Source organism: Dipodomys spectabilis, unplaced genomic scaffold (genome assembly GCF_019054845.1).
Source record: "Dipodomys spectabilis isolate Male_0828 unplaced genomic scaffold, ASM1905484v1 ptg000167l, whole genome shotgun sequence".
NCBI lineage: Eukaryota > Metazoa > Chordata > Mammalia > Rodentia > Heteromyidae > Dipodomys > Dipodomys spectabilis.
Genome location: NW_024870844.1, coordinates 579,820 through 595,037, shown reverse-complemented (window position 1 = coordinate 595,037; position 15,218 = coordinate 579,820).

The window sequence follows — 15,218 nt, the reverse complement described above, 5'->3', positions numbered from 1 at the left end:
TGTAGTACTTCAATTTTCATCTGAGAAACGGTCAAATTATTCCTAAGAAGTAAGAGATTTCATATATAGAAAGTCTTAGGTGTATTCCTTCTCAAATTATATTGTTACTACCCTTCTGACAGTAGCTTTACTTTTCTAGGTACTATACTTTGTATTTCGATAAGACAAGGTATTGTTTTCACCTATCTGATCTTTGATTCTTTGTGTGCCTTGACATTAACACTATTCTCTAGCAGAGCTATTAAAACCTCAGATAAGCCAAGCCCTGGTATCTCATGCCTGTAATCTAGCTAATTGGGAGGCTGAAATCTAGAGGGTCAGAGTTTAAGACTAGCCTAGGAAGAAAACTCCAAAGACTCCATCTATATAATAGCCAGAAAATGGCTGGAGGTATGATTTGTGTGTTAGTGAATTAGTCAAGCATATAAGTCAAATGAGCAAGCCAGGCAAGCACAAGTTCCTGAGTTCAAGACCTAATACACACACACACACACACACACACACATACACACACACGCACAGGCACACGCACACACACACATACACCTCAGATTACAGACTATTTACAAATGTAATAAGATGATCAATGTTACTATATAAAAGTTTCTTGGGTTTGTTTCTCCTAATATTTAAGGGGCCTGGGAGGAGGAAAGAGTAAATCCAAACCTTTTCCAGCATGTTGCATTAATTTCTTTAATATTCACACCCTTTTATTAGCTCCCAATTAAATTAAGAATTACACACACACACACACACACACACACACACACACACACACACACACACACAGAGGATGCCTTTGTCTTTATATTCATTATTATCACAGTGATTTATTTGGTTTTTTTCCTATGAGATAGACTCTACCCATTCTATCCAGAGTATGTAAATACCTCATTCCTGTTTATGATCTCCACACTGATGTAAAATCAAACCTCATTTCAATAATCTAAGGTATATTGACCTATAACAAATATTTTAAAAGCTGAACAATGTTATTTGTATATCTTCCAAGCAAATCTATATTAGGAGAGGTAGATATGCCATTCTTTGCACATATACATGTGTTATAATGTGGGGACATAATGGGCTTGAGCTGTATGGAGGGTCATGAGTGGAGAGCCTAGCACCTGTCAATCCTCAGTTCATCTTTCCGAAGGTCCTGTTAGGAATACAGTGCAAAGGTATAGCATGTGAACCTAAATTCAAAATAACAACAGAATTCAAAGTGCTCAATCATCAAAGTATCCTTTGTGGTCCAGGTATCACTAAATGTTAAAGACTCAGAGATAACACAGTTGAGACAAGGATTTCACTTTCAAAACCTCTCAAACATTTCAAAGCCTTCTGGAGACTAAAATCATAGTGGCAGGGATGCAGGCAGCTGAATTAGGCTCTCTTAATGAACCTTCTCATAGTAGTTTCTCCTGATTTGGAAAATAAACTCTTCTGTTGCTTGTTGGCAGCCATCAACTTTAAGCAAGAAAGACTTCCAATCTTTCCCAGGGAACCACATTAGATAGTACTCATGAGTTTTTATACTTAACTAAACTAGTAATGACTTCTCTGGAATCTGGATCATTTCTGTGGGAGCATGTTGAAAGTCTTAGAAGGAAAGAGTTTTGTGTGTCAATGAGATACTGACTTTAGCATAATCTTTTAGTAAAGAATGGCTTTGAATGGAAGAACTGGAAGTTCTGTTGTGTTAAAGAGAGCCAATGGTCAAGTTGTTGATATGTGGAAATCCAGATAGGTGTAGAAAATGTATTACTGATGAAAAATAAAGTTACAGTCATGCCAATCAAGAGATGAAAGAAAATCCAAAGGGAGATTGTGAAATTCCACTCCTATACCTATCATAATACTCATTCTCCTTTCTCTGAAGGCTAGACAATAGAGTAAGATTTTTTTATTCCCAAGAATTTTTTTATCTTCTCAAATAGAAAAAAATTATAGTGGGATTTAGAAGAGCTAGTGTTTTCTGACAAATTATTTCAATTTTGTTAAAGGAAAATATTGCTTCATATCTACAGTGAAAAAAACACTAGCTAGCACAACAGTATGCATATTTAATAAATATTTATCATGTGAATATTTAATTTCATGGCATCAGGAAATATGTAACATACACATGATGATTTTCATTTATAAATAAGGACAATAAAAGTAATAGAGAACACTGTGCATGAAATTCAGAGCTGATAAGTACTAAAACAGGTATTAGAATTCTAGGTCTTATGAAGTTGCATGAAGCAACTTAACAAGGGCCACATTTTGTCTTTAATAGAGCAGCAAAGCAAAAGTTGGCTGCACTTTAATTCTAACATTCTCTGATGAGGTAAAATTAAAACAAGAGCACAAGGACATTTATTATTAATTGCACATTCATTCATTTTTCATTTGGGCAGATATAATCAAAAGCCAAATGGTAACTTCCTTGTGTACTCATTTTTATACTGTGCTCATAACTCTTTTAATAATGCAAATATTTATTATGGGCATCCCTGGAGAATCAAAGGTGCCCAATGAAGGGTTTTCTAAATATCATGATCCACTGCCGAGTAAAATCACCAGGAAACTTCTACTATTTAAAGGGTCAGAGCCACAGGGTCTGTCAAAAGGGTCACTCTACACAAAAACAAGGCAGAAGGTTATCCAGTTTCAGGAATAAAGTAGCAGCGGGTATAATCTTCACCAACAGAGTGAAAGGAAACATGAGGAGAATTTCTCCAGGGTAACAAAAATTACCTCACAGGCCACAAATGCCATCAAAGACAATTATTACACAATGAACTTGAACTTCAACTTTCCAAGTATTGTTTCCACACAAATTAATTCAATGCAATTTAAAATGTACTTGAGTATTTACTACTATATACAAAATACCATACTAGGTCCTGGGAAATTTTTAAATGGATAAATTGGTCCTTCTTACAAGAATCTAGTCTAGTGGTAGAAGCAGATGAAGTTCAGCTCATTGAAGGAATTGTGTACTATGTTATGGATTTTGGACTTCATGCTGCAAGAATTGTTAGGCTACTAAAAAAGCCATATGGTCACATCTACATAAACATAAAGAAAAGCATGTGATTATCTAGTAGCAAAGTCTACAATAGAATAGCATATATCAGGCTGACAATTATTGAAATAGTCTAAGCTAGAATCTAAAAAGGACTGCCCTGCAGCAGTAATTGTGGAGATATAGGAGCAAAAAATACTTTTTAGGTTAAAAATTGCTAAAAATCAGTGAGATTTCAAGATGGCTTATTATCAAAGAAATTATCCCAATCAACCTCATATTGGGTTAAAATTTCCCTATTCCAGGAGCACAAGGTCCTTGAGCTGTTCCAAGAGATCCTATCCATGCATCCTATGATCTCCTGATTAATGTCTTCCTCCTTGTTAATAACCTTGGTTGAGACAATGACTTACAGTGAACCCAAGACAGAAGAAGGTGAGCTTCAAGCTCTTACTTCTTCAAAGTCCACCAAGTCCACAGAGCTCATTCACACTTTAGCCTATGTCAGATCACAGAAAGTCATACTCAGGTGAGGTCAGCAAAGTTCTAGTTACACTATAGTTCTATGACCTATGACAAGTACTCTTTAAATTACTATTTTTATCACTAAGAAAGAGTAGACTGACTCCTAAAAGGAAAAAATAGTATAAGTTTCTACAAACTGACATAGACCAAGATACCATTTCAAGATGTTTTTCCTTCAGTAATAGGCTGGGCAGAAGAAAGACCTACACACCAAGTTTCTGTTTGTTTAATCAGCCTACTTTTATTGTCAACAGATTTTCTGGCTATGGAAGACCATGGACTCCTAAACAGACTATTTAATCATGCCACTCCCTTATAGCCAAGGCCACATCATACAACATGTGCAGAAAGCAACTAGAGAAACAAAACTGCCACTAAATGAATAACTGTTATGTGCTGTACAACAACAATCCAAAAGCACGCCTATAATCCTAGCTACTCAGGAGGCTGAGGATCAAGAGTAGAGTTCAAAGCCAGATGAAGCAGGAAAGTCCTTGAAACATTTATCTCCAATTAACTACCAGAAAACAAGAAGTTGATGCTGTCGCTCAAAGTGGTAGAGCTTTAGCCTTGAGTGAAAATGCTCAGGGACAGTACCCAGATCCTGGGTTCAGGCCCCACGATCAACAACTACAACAACAACAAAAAAAAAATCAAGAGGCAATTGAGACTGCCTGCATCATCATCAAGTCACAAATGACATGTCTTGGATCTTGACAAATAACTCAGTTCTATTATCATATCTTCCAGAAAATATTCTCGTGTCTATAGTAGAGAAAGTGATTTTGCCCAGAACATGTGTTCTAAAACAATTTTAGAACACAAGGTTAGCATATAGTACATAGTAATGTTTGACATTTCAACATTGGGACTCATTGTTTCAATACTCTATAAATATGGATAAATCAACCCATTTTCCAGCTTTTTTTTTCTTTTCCATCATGGGGTTTGAACTCTGGTCTCAGTCGCTGTCCCTCAGCTCTTCAGCTCAAGGCTAGTGCTCTACCACTTGAGCCACAACGCCACTTCTGGTTTTCTGGTGGTTAATTGGAGATGAGAGACTCACAGACTTACCTTCCTAGACTGGCTTTGAATTGCGATCCTCAGATCTCAGCCTCCTAAGTAGCTAGGATTACAGGCGTGAGCCACTGGCAACCAACTCCAGCTCTTTTTAATTGACACTTGACTCCTTGTGATGTTGCATTTGCATGTGTAGATCACCTGAGAACAGGGACTTACATTCAAGGAACATCTTTTCTGTGGATGCTAATCTATCTTCAACAAAGCAACAAAGTCCTATTTAAAACTATTTAGCTAAATACTCCAGAGATCAAACATAATTTCCCTTTAGTTGCTCTCACACAGCCACAATTCTAGTTATGACCCTGTTGGGAATACTTGCTTTCTTAAAAAATGTAAAATGCAACATAAAAATTTATGAAGCAAATTATTGCAGGTATAACTGTTCAAGGGTGCAGTGATCTCTTTGTAACTCAGTTTCCTCAACCAGTGCCCTTTATGCATTTCATTTTATGGTCAATGTGATGCCTCATTGAAGAAAGAATATTAAAATAATTTATTAAGATTAAATTGCTTCTTCAGAAAACACAATTTTATCTTTCTTATCTTATAAGAATCCCATTTTAATTTGCTTCCTATGCCATCTCCAGTATGAACTTAGAGATTTAATGGAGTAAGAATTGAAGGCTAATATCAATGAAATGATTAATTTTGTATTTGGAGGATTGGGTTGTTTGATTTAGGAGAAAAATTTAGGGGTCAATTATCCCAGGACTCTATTTATTATAATGTGCTAGAAAATAGTAATTCTCTTTCATCAATTGCTAGTATAATTGGAAAAGGCATATTTGAGATTTCTCTTGATATATTAAAGGTTAATAGTGAATAAAAATACTGTTCTCTGCACCACAAAAGAGAAACAGATGTTTTTCCAGAAAAATCTCACTTTAAAAAAAGTGTTCATACTTTAAAACATTCTCTGTGTCTGCAAAACCATCTTGTCTATGTGCTTACTCAACACTACTTATTAACCACGCCTTACAACGTAAGACTAGTCTTCAGTGTTTGAAATCTGATATTTTTATTTCAGGCTTTTTTTTAAAGATCACATAAGCCTATTTCCTGTAAACTCAATATCATATATTTTTCTTTCTTTTGTGTTTTATTTTAATTTTTTTACATATGCTGAAAGCATATGAATGATTTCATGCCACTTCTAAAGTAACCTGGAATATGAGACAATGGGAGAACAGAATCTAGAGGGACTTACTTTACATATATAATCCCTCTATACATCACCTTTACAATAAAATTTAAATTAATAAAACCATTGGCCCTAAATTTCCAGAAGCAAATGACATGCCTTAAGTTTATATAGAAAACAAATGAAAGAATTACCTGTAATGCAGATAAATCACACTGAATGTGAAGGTCCTTTGTAAAATCTCATGCTTTGAATACAGGCAGTGTTATAACAGAGGAAAGTAACTGAACGAAGAAGGCAAATTATTTGTATATATTCATAGGAGGGAGAGCAGAAATTAGGGAAGATGGAACAACAACAACAAAAAAAAAAAAACAGAGAGAAAGACAGACACAAAACACAGAGAGCTATATACCAAGCAAGTCCCAGCCTTGAAGAAGCTTATAACCAATGTGAACATAAAACAAGAATAATTTTGACTGTAATGTAATGTCCTAAGAATGCCAACAGAGGAAATTTGGGTGATATAAAAGCACACAAACTAACAGCTTATCAAGACAAGATGATTTTGGCTAGGTCTGAAGAGAAACTGACACAGAAGCTAAAATGTAAAAGTTGTACTAGAACCTTAACCAGAAAGGAGGAAAGAAGCATAGATTATTTTCACACATATGCAAAAGTCTAAGAGTTAACATGAATAAAGTATCTTTGAAAAAGAATGGTATTGTGGATGGATCAGAGGAGTATAGCAATTTTAAAAAGGGCAAAAGATGAATGAGAAAAGCAAGCATTCAACTATGAAGAGACCAGCAAACCATGTTCAATAGTCTGGACATTACTCTGAAGGTAATGATGAGCCATTCAAAGGAGTTATGATCATTTTTAATTTTCAAAAGAACTTTCTTGTTGGACTGGAAGTGAAAGGCAAATCTTAAAAGACACATGTATGAGCTTGAAGGCTAATGAACACAAGAAAAACATGGATGGTGATTTGCAAGAATTATATTCCTGTGCAGATGAAAAAAAAAAAAAGATGTGATAAGATATAGGAACTAGAAAGGAGATAACTCAATTTGGATAGTAAGGTGTTAAAGGCAAGGCCCAGGAATCCTGAGTGTACAGAAGATGACTAGGTCGTCCACCATGATAGGCAAAAGTAGTCTGGGAACAGTTGTGCTCAGTAGTTGGTATGTTTTGTTTGTAGGCATTTCTGTATTCAGGTGGCTACACACTTACTAGTCAGCTAGAAGCACATATACAGAACTTGCTACAGAGATCTGAAAGGAAATATGATTTGAAATCACTTGCCAGTAGACATTAAGTCAAAATCAAGGAGTAATCCAGAAAACCCAAAGAAAATGTGCACAGTAGAACTAAAAAATGGCTAACTTCAGAACAAAAGATGAAATCCTATGCTCTTGGTTACTATCAGTTGTCACATAATTTCTAAATCATCATTGCCTGTACATATCTCTGCAGAAAATTCCACAGGATTACTGGATTTATAGCTAACTAGATGCACAAAGGATCTCAAACAAAAAAAACCCACAAACACACTTTTTTAAAAATGGTGATAATCCTTATGGAATAGCTTCTCCAGAGGTCAAAATTGAAAATAATAATCCATCTAATCAATAATATAATTCTTGAAAAATATCTTTTCAGTAGATACTTTAGAATTAAAAATAATGAAAGATGCTGGGCCCTAACATGACTCCTCAAATTTAATACATGTACAATCTGTTGAAGTTAAGTCATTTTCCTGAGACTCAGTTTCCTCCTCTATTAAAAAAACTTCTGAGAAAATGGCTGTAAAAATTAAATGTTGTTGTAGTTAGAAAAACTAGAATCAATTCACATACTACCAATTACATAACTAGAATTCAATAAATGCTATTTCCATTCTTTAGGTATGGTTAACTGAACACACTAAATGAAGCAATAAAACATATACTAGTTAGAACAAAAAATAATTTTACCTAGTGGTCTATAGATGTATATGCAAATTAAACATAATATGGTAAGCCAGCATCTGCATATATGAGAAATATTTGATTTTTACTCTAGAGCCAAAAGAGAAATTGTCTATTTATATTCAGGGTCAACTTGGTTTCTGGCACCATTTATAATAAAGAGTCAATATTCTGCAGTTCATTGACATAGCCATTGGTAAAACCAAATCAACCATTAAAATACCATGGTATGGTTACTCAAATTGCACAGATATAGATCAAGTAAACAAATGGGAAAATTCTGAATTATATAATTGGATTTAGCATTTTACATTTCAATCGTTTTGCTATAGGTTTGAGATTGGTATTATGGACAAATGAACATATCTGTTTTTCAATTTAAAATGCTAAAAGATGAAAATATATTATTTTTTGTGGTTCAGCTTATACCCAGTACACCTGTGATAGTAATTACAAGTTTTTAAAATTGTAAATAACTCAGTGTAAAGGTTCACTGCTTCTCAGTGACCCAAGTCCTACATTTGAGGAATCCATTTCCACAAGAGATATGGATCAGTATCTCTAATGTTTCTGTTTAAAAAGCACATGGAAAGTCAGGGCTGGGAAGGTGGCTCAGTGGTAGAGTGCTTACCATGCATGCATGAGGCCCTGGGTTCGATTCCTCAGCACCACATAAGCAAAAAGAAAAAAGCTGGAAGTGGCGCTGTGGCTCAAGTGGTAGAGCACTAGCCTTGAGCTGAAGAGCTGAGGGACAGCGCCCAGGCCCAGAATTCAGGCCCCACGTTCGGACCCCCAAAAAAAAAAAAGCCCATGGAAAGTATGATGCTCTACAGAATACCATGTCATAAAATATTAAATCTACACTACTTAAAAACAATATTTTTATGTAAGTCATACCATCTTAGATTAACAGGAGCTAGTATGCACTTATAGTACTATGGTCAAAGTCCTAAGCTCTGGGTTAAGACTGAATTTGACAAATGGAGAAACAGAGACATACAGACATTAAACTCCTTACACAAGGTAATACAGTTATTAAGTGGCAAAGCCAAAATTCAAGGCCAGGAAACACCAATAGCAACTCTGTCAAAGAGTGGTTGTTAAGACTTAGTCATGGGAAGTGTTTACCACAATACCTGGCTATCGATATCTATTGGCTCAATATTAAGATATCATACATTCAATGTGAAAGAAAAATATAAAAGAAGAAATAACACAAGTGAGGGAATTTCACTCACTAGATTGATTGTCTTTCTGTAATGATGGAGACATTTTTCTTCTGTGGCAGAATGGCTGAAATTTCATATGTAGTTGCATGCATAGGAAATGTTTGCTGTTTGATCCAGAGGAACTCCCTGGAATTCATTGAGGACTGACATTTAATACTCTGTGACCTTGACAAATTACATAATTTATCTTGGAATCCGTCAGAACATGGGGATGATTATTAAATTGCAGGGGATGAAATGAGTTAATATAGTGTGTTAATGTAGTTGTGCACACAGTGCCATACATGGCTGCTATTACTACTTCCATGAAGTCACCTCCAACCCTGATAATATGATCATACATGTATACAATCACACAAAATCAGAAAACTATTTTGTCACCATACATAATTCATCTATTTAAACATCAGGCTTTTACCTTTTTCTAGTTAAGAATACAGTAATTTTTTGGGGGGGGTCAGTCCTGGGGCTTGAACTCTGGGCTTGGGCGCTGTCCCTCAACTCTTCAGCTCAAGGCAAGTGCTCTACCGCTTGAGTCACTGAGCCACTTCCGGTTTTCTAGTGGTTTATTGGAGATTAGAGTCTCATGGACTTTCCTGCCCAGGCTGGCTTTTTTTTAATGAGTTTTTTATTGTGAAAATACTGTACAGAAGGGTTACAGTTACACGAGCAAGGTAATGAGTACATTTCTTATCAAACATTGTTGCCTCCTTTGTTTTTCCCCTATCATCCCTTCCATTCCACCTCTACAACTACAATCCCACTCCCCCTCCCCCAATCTTACTCCCTCAGCTCCCACCCCCCACCTAAACTGTAAAGTTCGTTTTCAACATAGTGTCTTGTACATCTCATTGTTATAATGGATGCACCTGTATCCCTATTTAAACATTTTGTTTATTACCTTCCCCTCCCCAACTTATACCGACATCAAATACAGTGGAAACAGGTTATATGGTGGGGGAGGAAGATACAAGGCAACAAAAAAATCACACGGTACCTTATAAATACGTTGTAAACAATAGTAAGAAAGAAAAAACTATTTGTGTCCTTATCTTGGGGTTCATTTCTCTTAGCTTCATCCTATCTAGTCATATGTACATAGCTTTTGATGTTTTCTACTTGTCCCAGACATATACTAGTTATTGCAAATAAAGGAAACCATGGGACCTACGCTCAAAGAAACAACTGCCTGATAAATAAGTGGGCTAAAGAGTTAAAGAGAAACTTCTCTGAAGAGGAAATAAGAATGGCCAATAGACACATGAAGAAATGCTCAAATTATCTAGCCACAAAAGAAATGCAAATCAAAACAACATTGAGATTCCACATCACCCCAGTTAGAATGGCTAGAATCAAGAACTCTAATAACAACAGATGCTGGAGGGGATGTGGCCAAAAGGTTACCCTACTTCATTGTTGGTGGGAATGTAAACTTGTTCAACCACTCTGGAAAGCAGTATGGAGGTTCCTCTAAAGACTCCACATGGATCTTCCTTATGGCCCAGCAATCCCACTTTTGGGCATTTACCCAAATGATCACAAATAAGACTATACTAAAGCTACCAGCACAACTATGTTTATTGCAGCATTATTTACCATAGCTAGGATACGGAATCAACCCAGATGCCCCTCAGTAGATGAATGGATGAAGAAAATGTGGTATATATACACAATGGAATTCTATGTCTCCATCAGAAAGAATGACATCGCCCCATTTGTTAGGAAATGGGAAGACTTAGAAAAAAATTATAATAAGTAAAGTAAGCCGGGCTGGCTTTGAACTGTGATCCTCAGATCTCATGAGCCACCAGCACCCAGCTGAATACAGTAATTTTGATGTAGACTATAATAGAGTAAATATTCTAAAATGTTAAAATGATATTATAAAGAAAGATAGGACAATAAGTATATTCTAAACTGAAGAAGATATTGATGTTTTATGTACTCCTTACCTCACTTAGAGCCTTTTTTCCCCAAAGGTTCTCAATTCTGCGTTTTTGTTCATCCTGTCACTCGTGCTTGAGCATCCTCTTTCAGAGAGTACAATTCTGACCCCGGAGTTTAGAAAAAAGCATCTCCTTTATTTGTAATCAAATCACCATCCTGTTTTGTTTTGTTTTGTCAGTCATGGGGCCTGAACTCTGGGCCTGGGAACTGTCCCTCGGCTCTTCAGCTCAAGGCTAGCGCTCTACCACTTGAGCCACAGCACTACTTTCAGCTTTTTCTGCTTAAGTGGTGCTGAGGAATCGAATCCAGGGCCTCATGCATGCAAGACAAGCGCTCCACCACTGAGCCACCTTCCCAGCCCCTGTTTGTTTCCCTTCCAGAACAAAACTTGCAATAAAGAGTAGGATATTTCCACATTGTGTCAACTGCTCATCCATTACTTAATTCAGTATTTGGTGCATATTAGGAATGAACTATTTATTGACTAGATTTATAAAGAACATAAATACTGTATATTCCACTTTATCTACAAAAAGATTCAGTAATTTGGCCTTGAAATGATGAAAAGTGAGCTTAGAACATTTCTGCTCATCCTGTGAAAGTTTCTTTGAGAGGATAGCAGAGACCTCAAGAACCATGATAACTGAATTGGAAAGAGCTTACACAAATGGACAGAGGGGTAGAAGGGGACTTATGAAGTGTGGACAGGTGCAGGAAACAGAAGTACATGGGCATGGGGATCATCAAAGCTAATATCTACTCCTAGCTGATTCTGAAATTGACTCAAGTGGTCTCTGTACCTGCTTGTTCTACATGGTTGCTGGGTGTGTGCAACAGTAATCTCATCAAGCTTGCTTGTTTAGAGCTTGGCAAAAGTGCTCTGCATTAAGAACAAGGCTTGTGGCAGAAACATCTTGATGGACCTATTTTGTTGGGCTGCACAGTTCTTTCACAGCTTCTTCATCAGCTCAAGATCAGTATGTTAGATGCATAGATGCACTGGGTGAGGGATTTGCAGCTCCAAGTATGTTCTACTCACGTTTATCTGTGGCTCTGCAAATTGTTCTGCATGTTCATTTGCCTAGACCATGCAAAAGAAGTTGCTAAACTTCTTTTGAAAGCACATCAAATTCAGAATGAAATGCAGCATGTAGATATTTGTTCTAATGTGTGGCTTGCAGACCAGCTGTTTTTTTCTTCTTCATCATGAGTATTTTCATGTCACTTACATGAAAACCCTGACTGTACCTGTACTGTACTGAGACTTAAGCAGTTGATCTCCAAAAAAAGAGGTATCGGAAAATTCATATCCAAGAATAGAACCTTTATTCTAGCTTCTTTGGTTATCAGCTGAGATGGCATTTTCTACATTATTATTCAGTGTTATCAATTTCCCTGTTTAATTATTAAGCTTTCCATGAAGTTCTGAAGCCATTCAGTGCATCTTGCACTAGAATTACCTGTCTGGAGATTGCCAGCCTCCAAGTCAATACACATACAAAAATCTAAGCATAGAAATGTGTTGTTCAACTTAGTCAACTCTATTGGATAGTTACAATATAAATGAGAACTAACTTCTAAGCAGTATAGATTCACTTATAATCAGAAAAAAAAGAAATATGTTGTTAACAAGGCCACACTCACTGTTGGCTCAAGTGTTAGAGTGCTAGCCTATAGCAAATGAAGCTCAGGGACAGTGCCCAGGCCCTGAGTTCCAGTCCTAGAACTGGCAAAAAAAGAAAAGAAAAAATAAAAACAAGGCCACACTGAAGCTGCCAATACAACTATTTTCACTGAAGCATTATTGACATAGCTAAGACATGGAATCAACCCAAATGCCCTTCAGCAGATGAATGGATCAAGAAAATGTGGTTTTAATAGACAATGGAACTCTATGCTTCTATCAGAAAGAATGACAGTGTCCCATTTGTAAAGAAATGGAAAGACTTGGAAAAAGTCATATTGAGTGAAGTAAGCCAGACCCAGAAAAACATAGGTTCCATGTTTCTCCCATTTGTAATAATTAGAATATGTCTAAGATAGTCCTGGCAGAGGATCACAATAGCTCAATAGCTATTTTCATATGACCATATAAAATGATGCTAATCGAAATGAACCCCAACATATGGAAACAAGAGGGTTTTCTTTGAGTTTGGTTTTTGTTTTTGTTTTTTAATGTGCTGTGTGAAGTTATTTCTTTTTTCTTTCTTTTTGTCCTTTGCTTTATCCTCGGTCGTCACTGGTTTTTATTTTGGTACCCTGTGTCTTGTATATATGTTTATGTGATTGGGGGAAGGGAAGGGGAATAACAAAATGCAGGACAAAGGACAAAGGGTGAACCAACACAACAGCAATACTCACAAGACACTGTTAGAAATGAACTGTACAACTTGAGGGGAGGGAAAGTGGGAGAAAACAAGGAGAGGCTACTATTCAACAAAAAAATGTACTTATTACTCTACTTATATAACTATAACCCCTCTATACATCACCCTTAAAATAAAATTAAATTAATTTTTTAAAAAGACTGGTCATTTAAAAATAGGATGTTGAGCTCTACAGTTAATCACTGGCACATCGCCTAGAATGTAAAAGAAGTAACACTTCATGAAAAATTGAAAATACTAAAAAACAAATAAGTGTTGTTGTCATTTCAACATTGCTTTGGCTATTTCTTCAGTTCCACTTTTTTTTTGCCAGTCATGGGGTCTGAACTGTGAGCCTGGGCACTGTCCCTCAGCTCTTCAGCTCAAGGCTAGTGCTCTACCACTTAGACCACAGTACCACTTCTGGCTTTTTCTGCTTGTGTGCTGAGGAATTGAACTTGAGGCCCCATGCATGCAAGGCAAGCACTCTACCACTGAGCCACCTTCTCAACCCTTCAGTTCCAATTTTTTAAAAGGACAATCTTCTGCAGCATTTGCAGATGAAAAGTCTCCATTCTAGGCTCCTCAAAAAACTAAACATAAAGCTCCCAGCAATCCCACTCCCAAGCACCTACCCAAATGACCAAAGACAGCCATACTAAAGCTATCAGCACAACCACATTCATTGCAGTGTTATTTACCATAGCAAAAATATAGTACCAACCCAGATGCCCCTCAGTAGAGGAATGGATCAAGATGATATGCTATATATACACAATGGAGTCCTATGCTTCCATCAGAAAGAATGATATTGCCCCATTCATAAGGAAATGGAGAGACCTGGAAAAATTAAGAAATTACATTAAGTGAAGCAAGCCTGGTCCAAGGAAATATAGGTTTTATGGTTTCCCTCATTTGTAATAACTAGAATATGTCTGTAATATACTTAGCAAGAGATTACAATAGCCCAATCACTAAGTGCATAGGACCATATTTAATGAAGCATATCAAAATGGACTCCAAGAGTTGGAAACAAGAGGTTTTTATTATGTCATGTATACACCTATTTCTCTTTCTTTTCTTTCTGTTTTAGTTTTCTGTACCCTTTGTCCTGTATATAGCTTAACTGATCCATGGAAGGGAAAGGGAATCACAAACAGCAAGACAAAGGATAAACTAATGCAACAAGGATACTCACTAGACACTATGTTGGAAGTAATTTAATAACTTGGAGGTCAACAAATGGGGAGTGATAAGTAGGAGAAAATGAGGGAGGGGTAACAATGTTTAAAAAGAAATGTATTCAACATAGTATTTTGTACATCTCATTGTTACAATGGGTCAACCTGTATCCTTATTTCAGCATTTTGTTATTTCCCTTCCCCTCCCCAAATTAGAAAAATGTATATACAAGATGCAGGGTATCAGAATCAAATACAGTGAAAATGGGTTATATTGTGGGGAAGAACATACCAAAGAAACAAAAAAATTACATAGTACATTATAAATATGTTAAAAATAGCAAGAACAAAATAAACCACTTGTGTTCCTATCTTGGGATTCATTTAACTTAATATCATCTTGTATGGTCATATGTACATAGCTTTTGGTCTTTTCTGCTTGTCCTAGACATAGACTAGTTATTGCAAATAAGGGAAACCATGGGACCTATGTTTCTTTGGGAGTTGGGGAGGTGAAGTAGGAAGGGATGGTAGGGGAAAAACATAGGAGGAAGTAACAATGCTCCATAGGAAATGCACTGATTACCTTACCCATGTAACTGTAACCCCTCTGTACAGTATTTTTACAATAAAAATTGTATAAAAAGAAAGACACCATGGTGATATAAATAAATAAACTACAAAAAAAAGAAATGTACTCATTACCTTACTTATGTAACTGAAACGTGTTCATCACTTTTACAATACATTTTTAAAG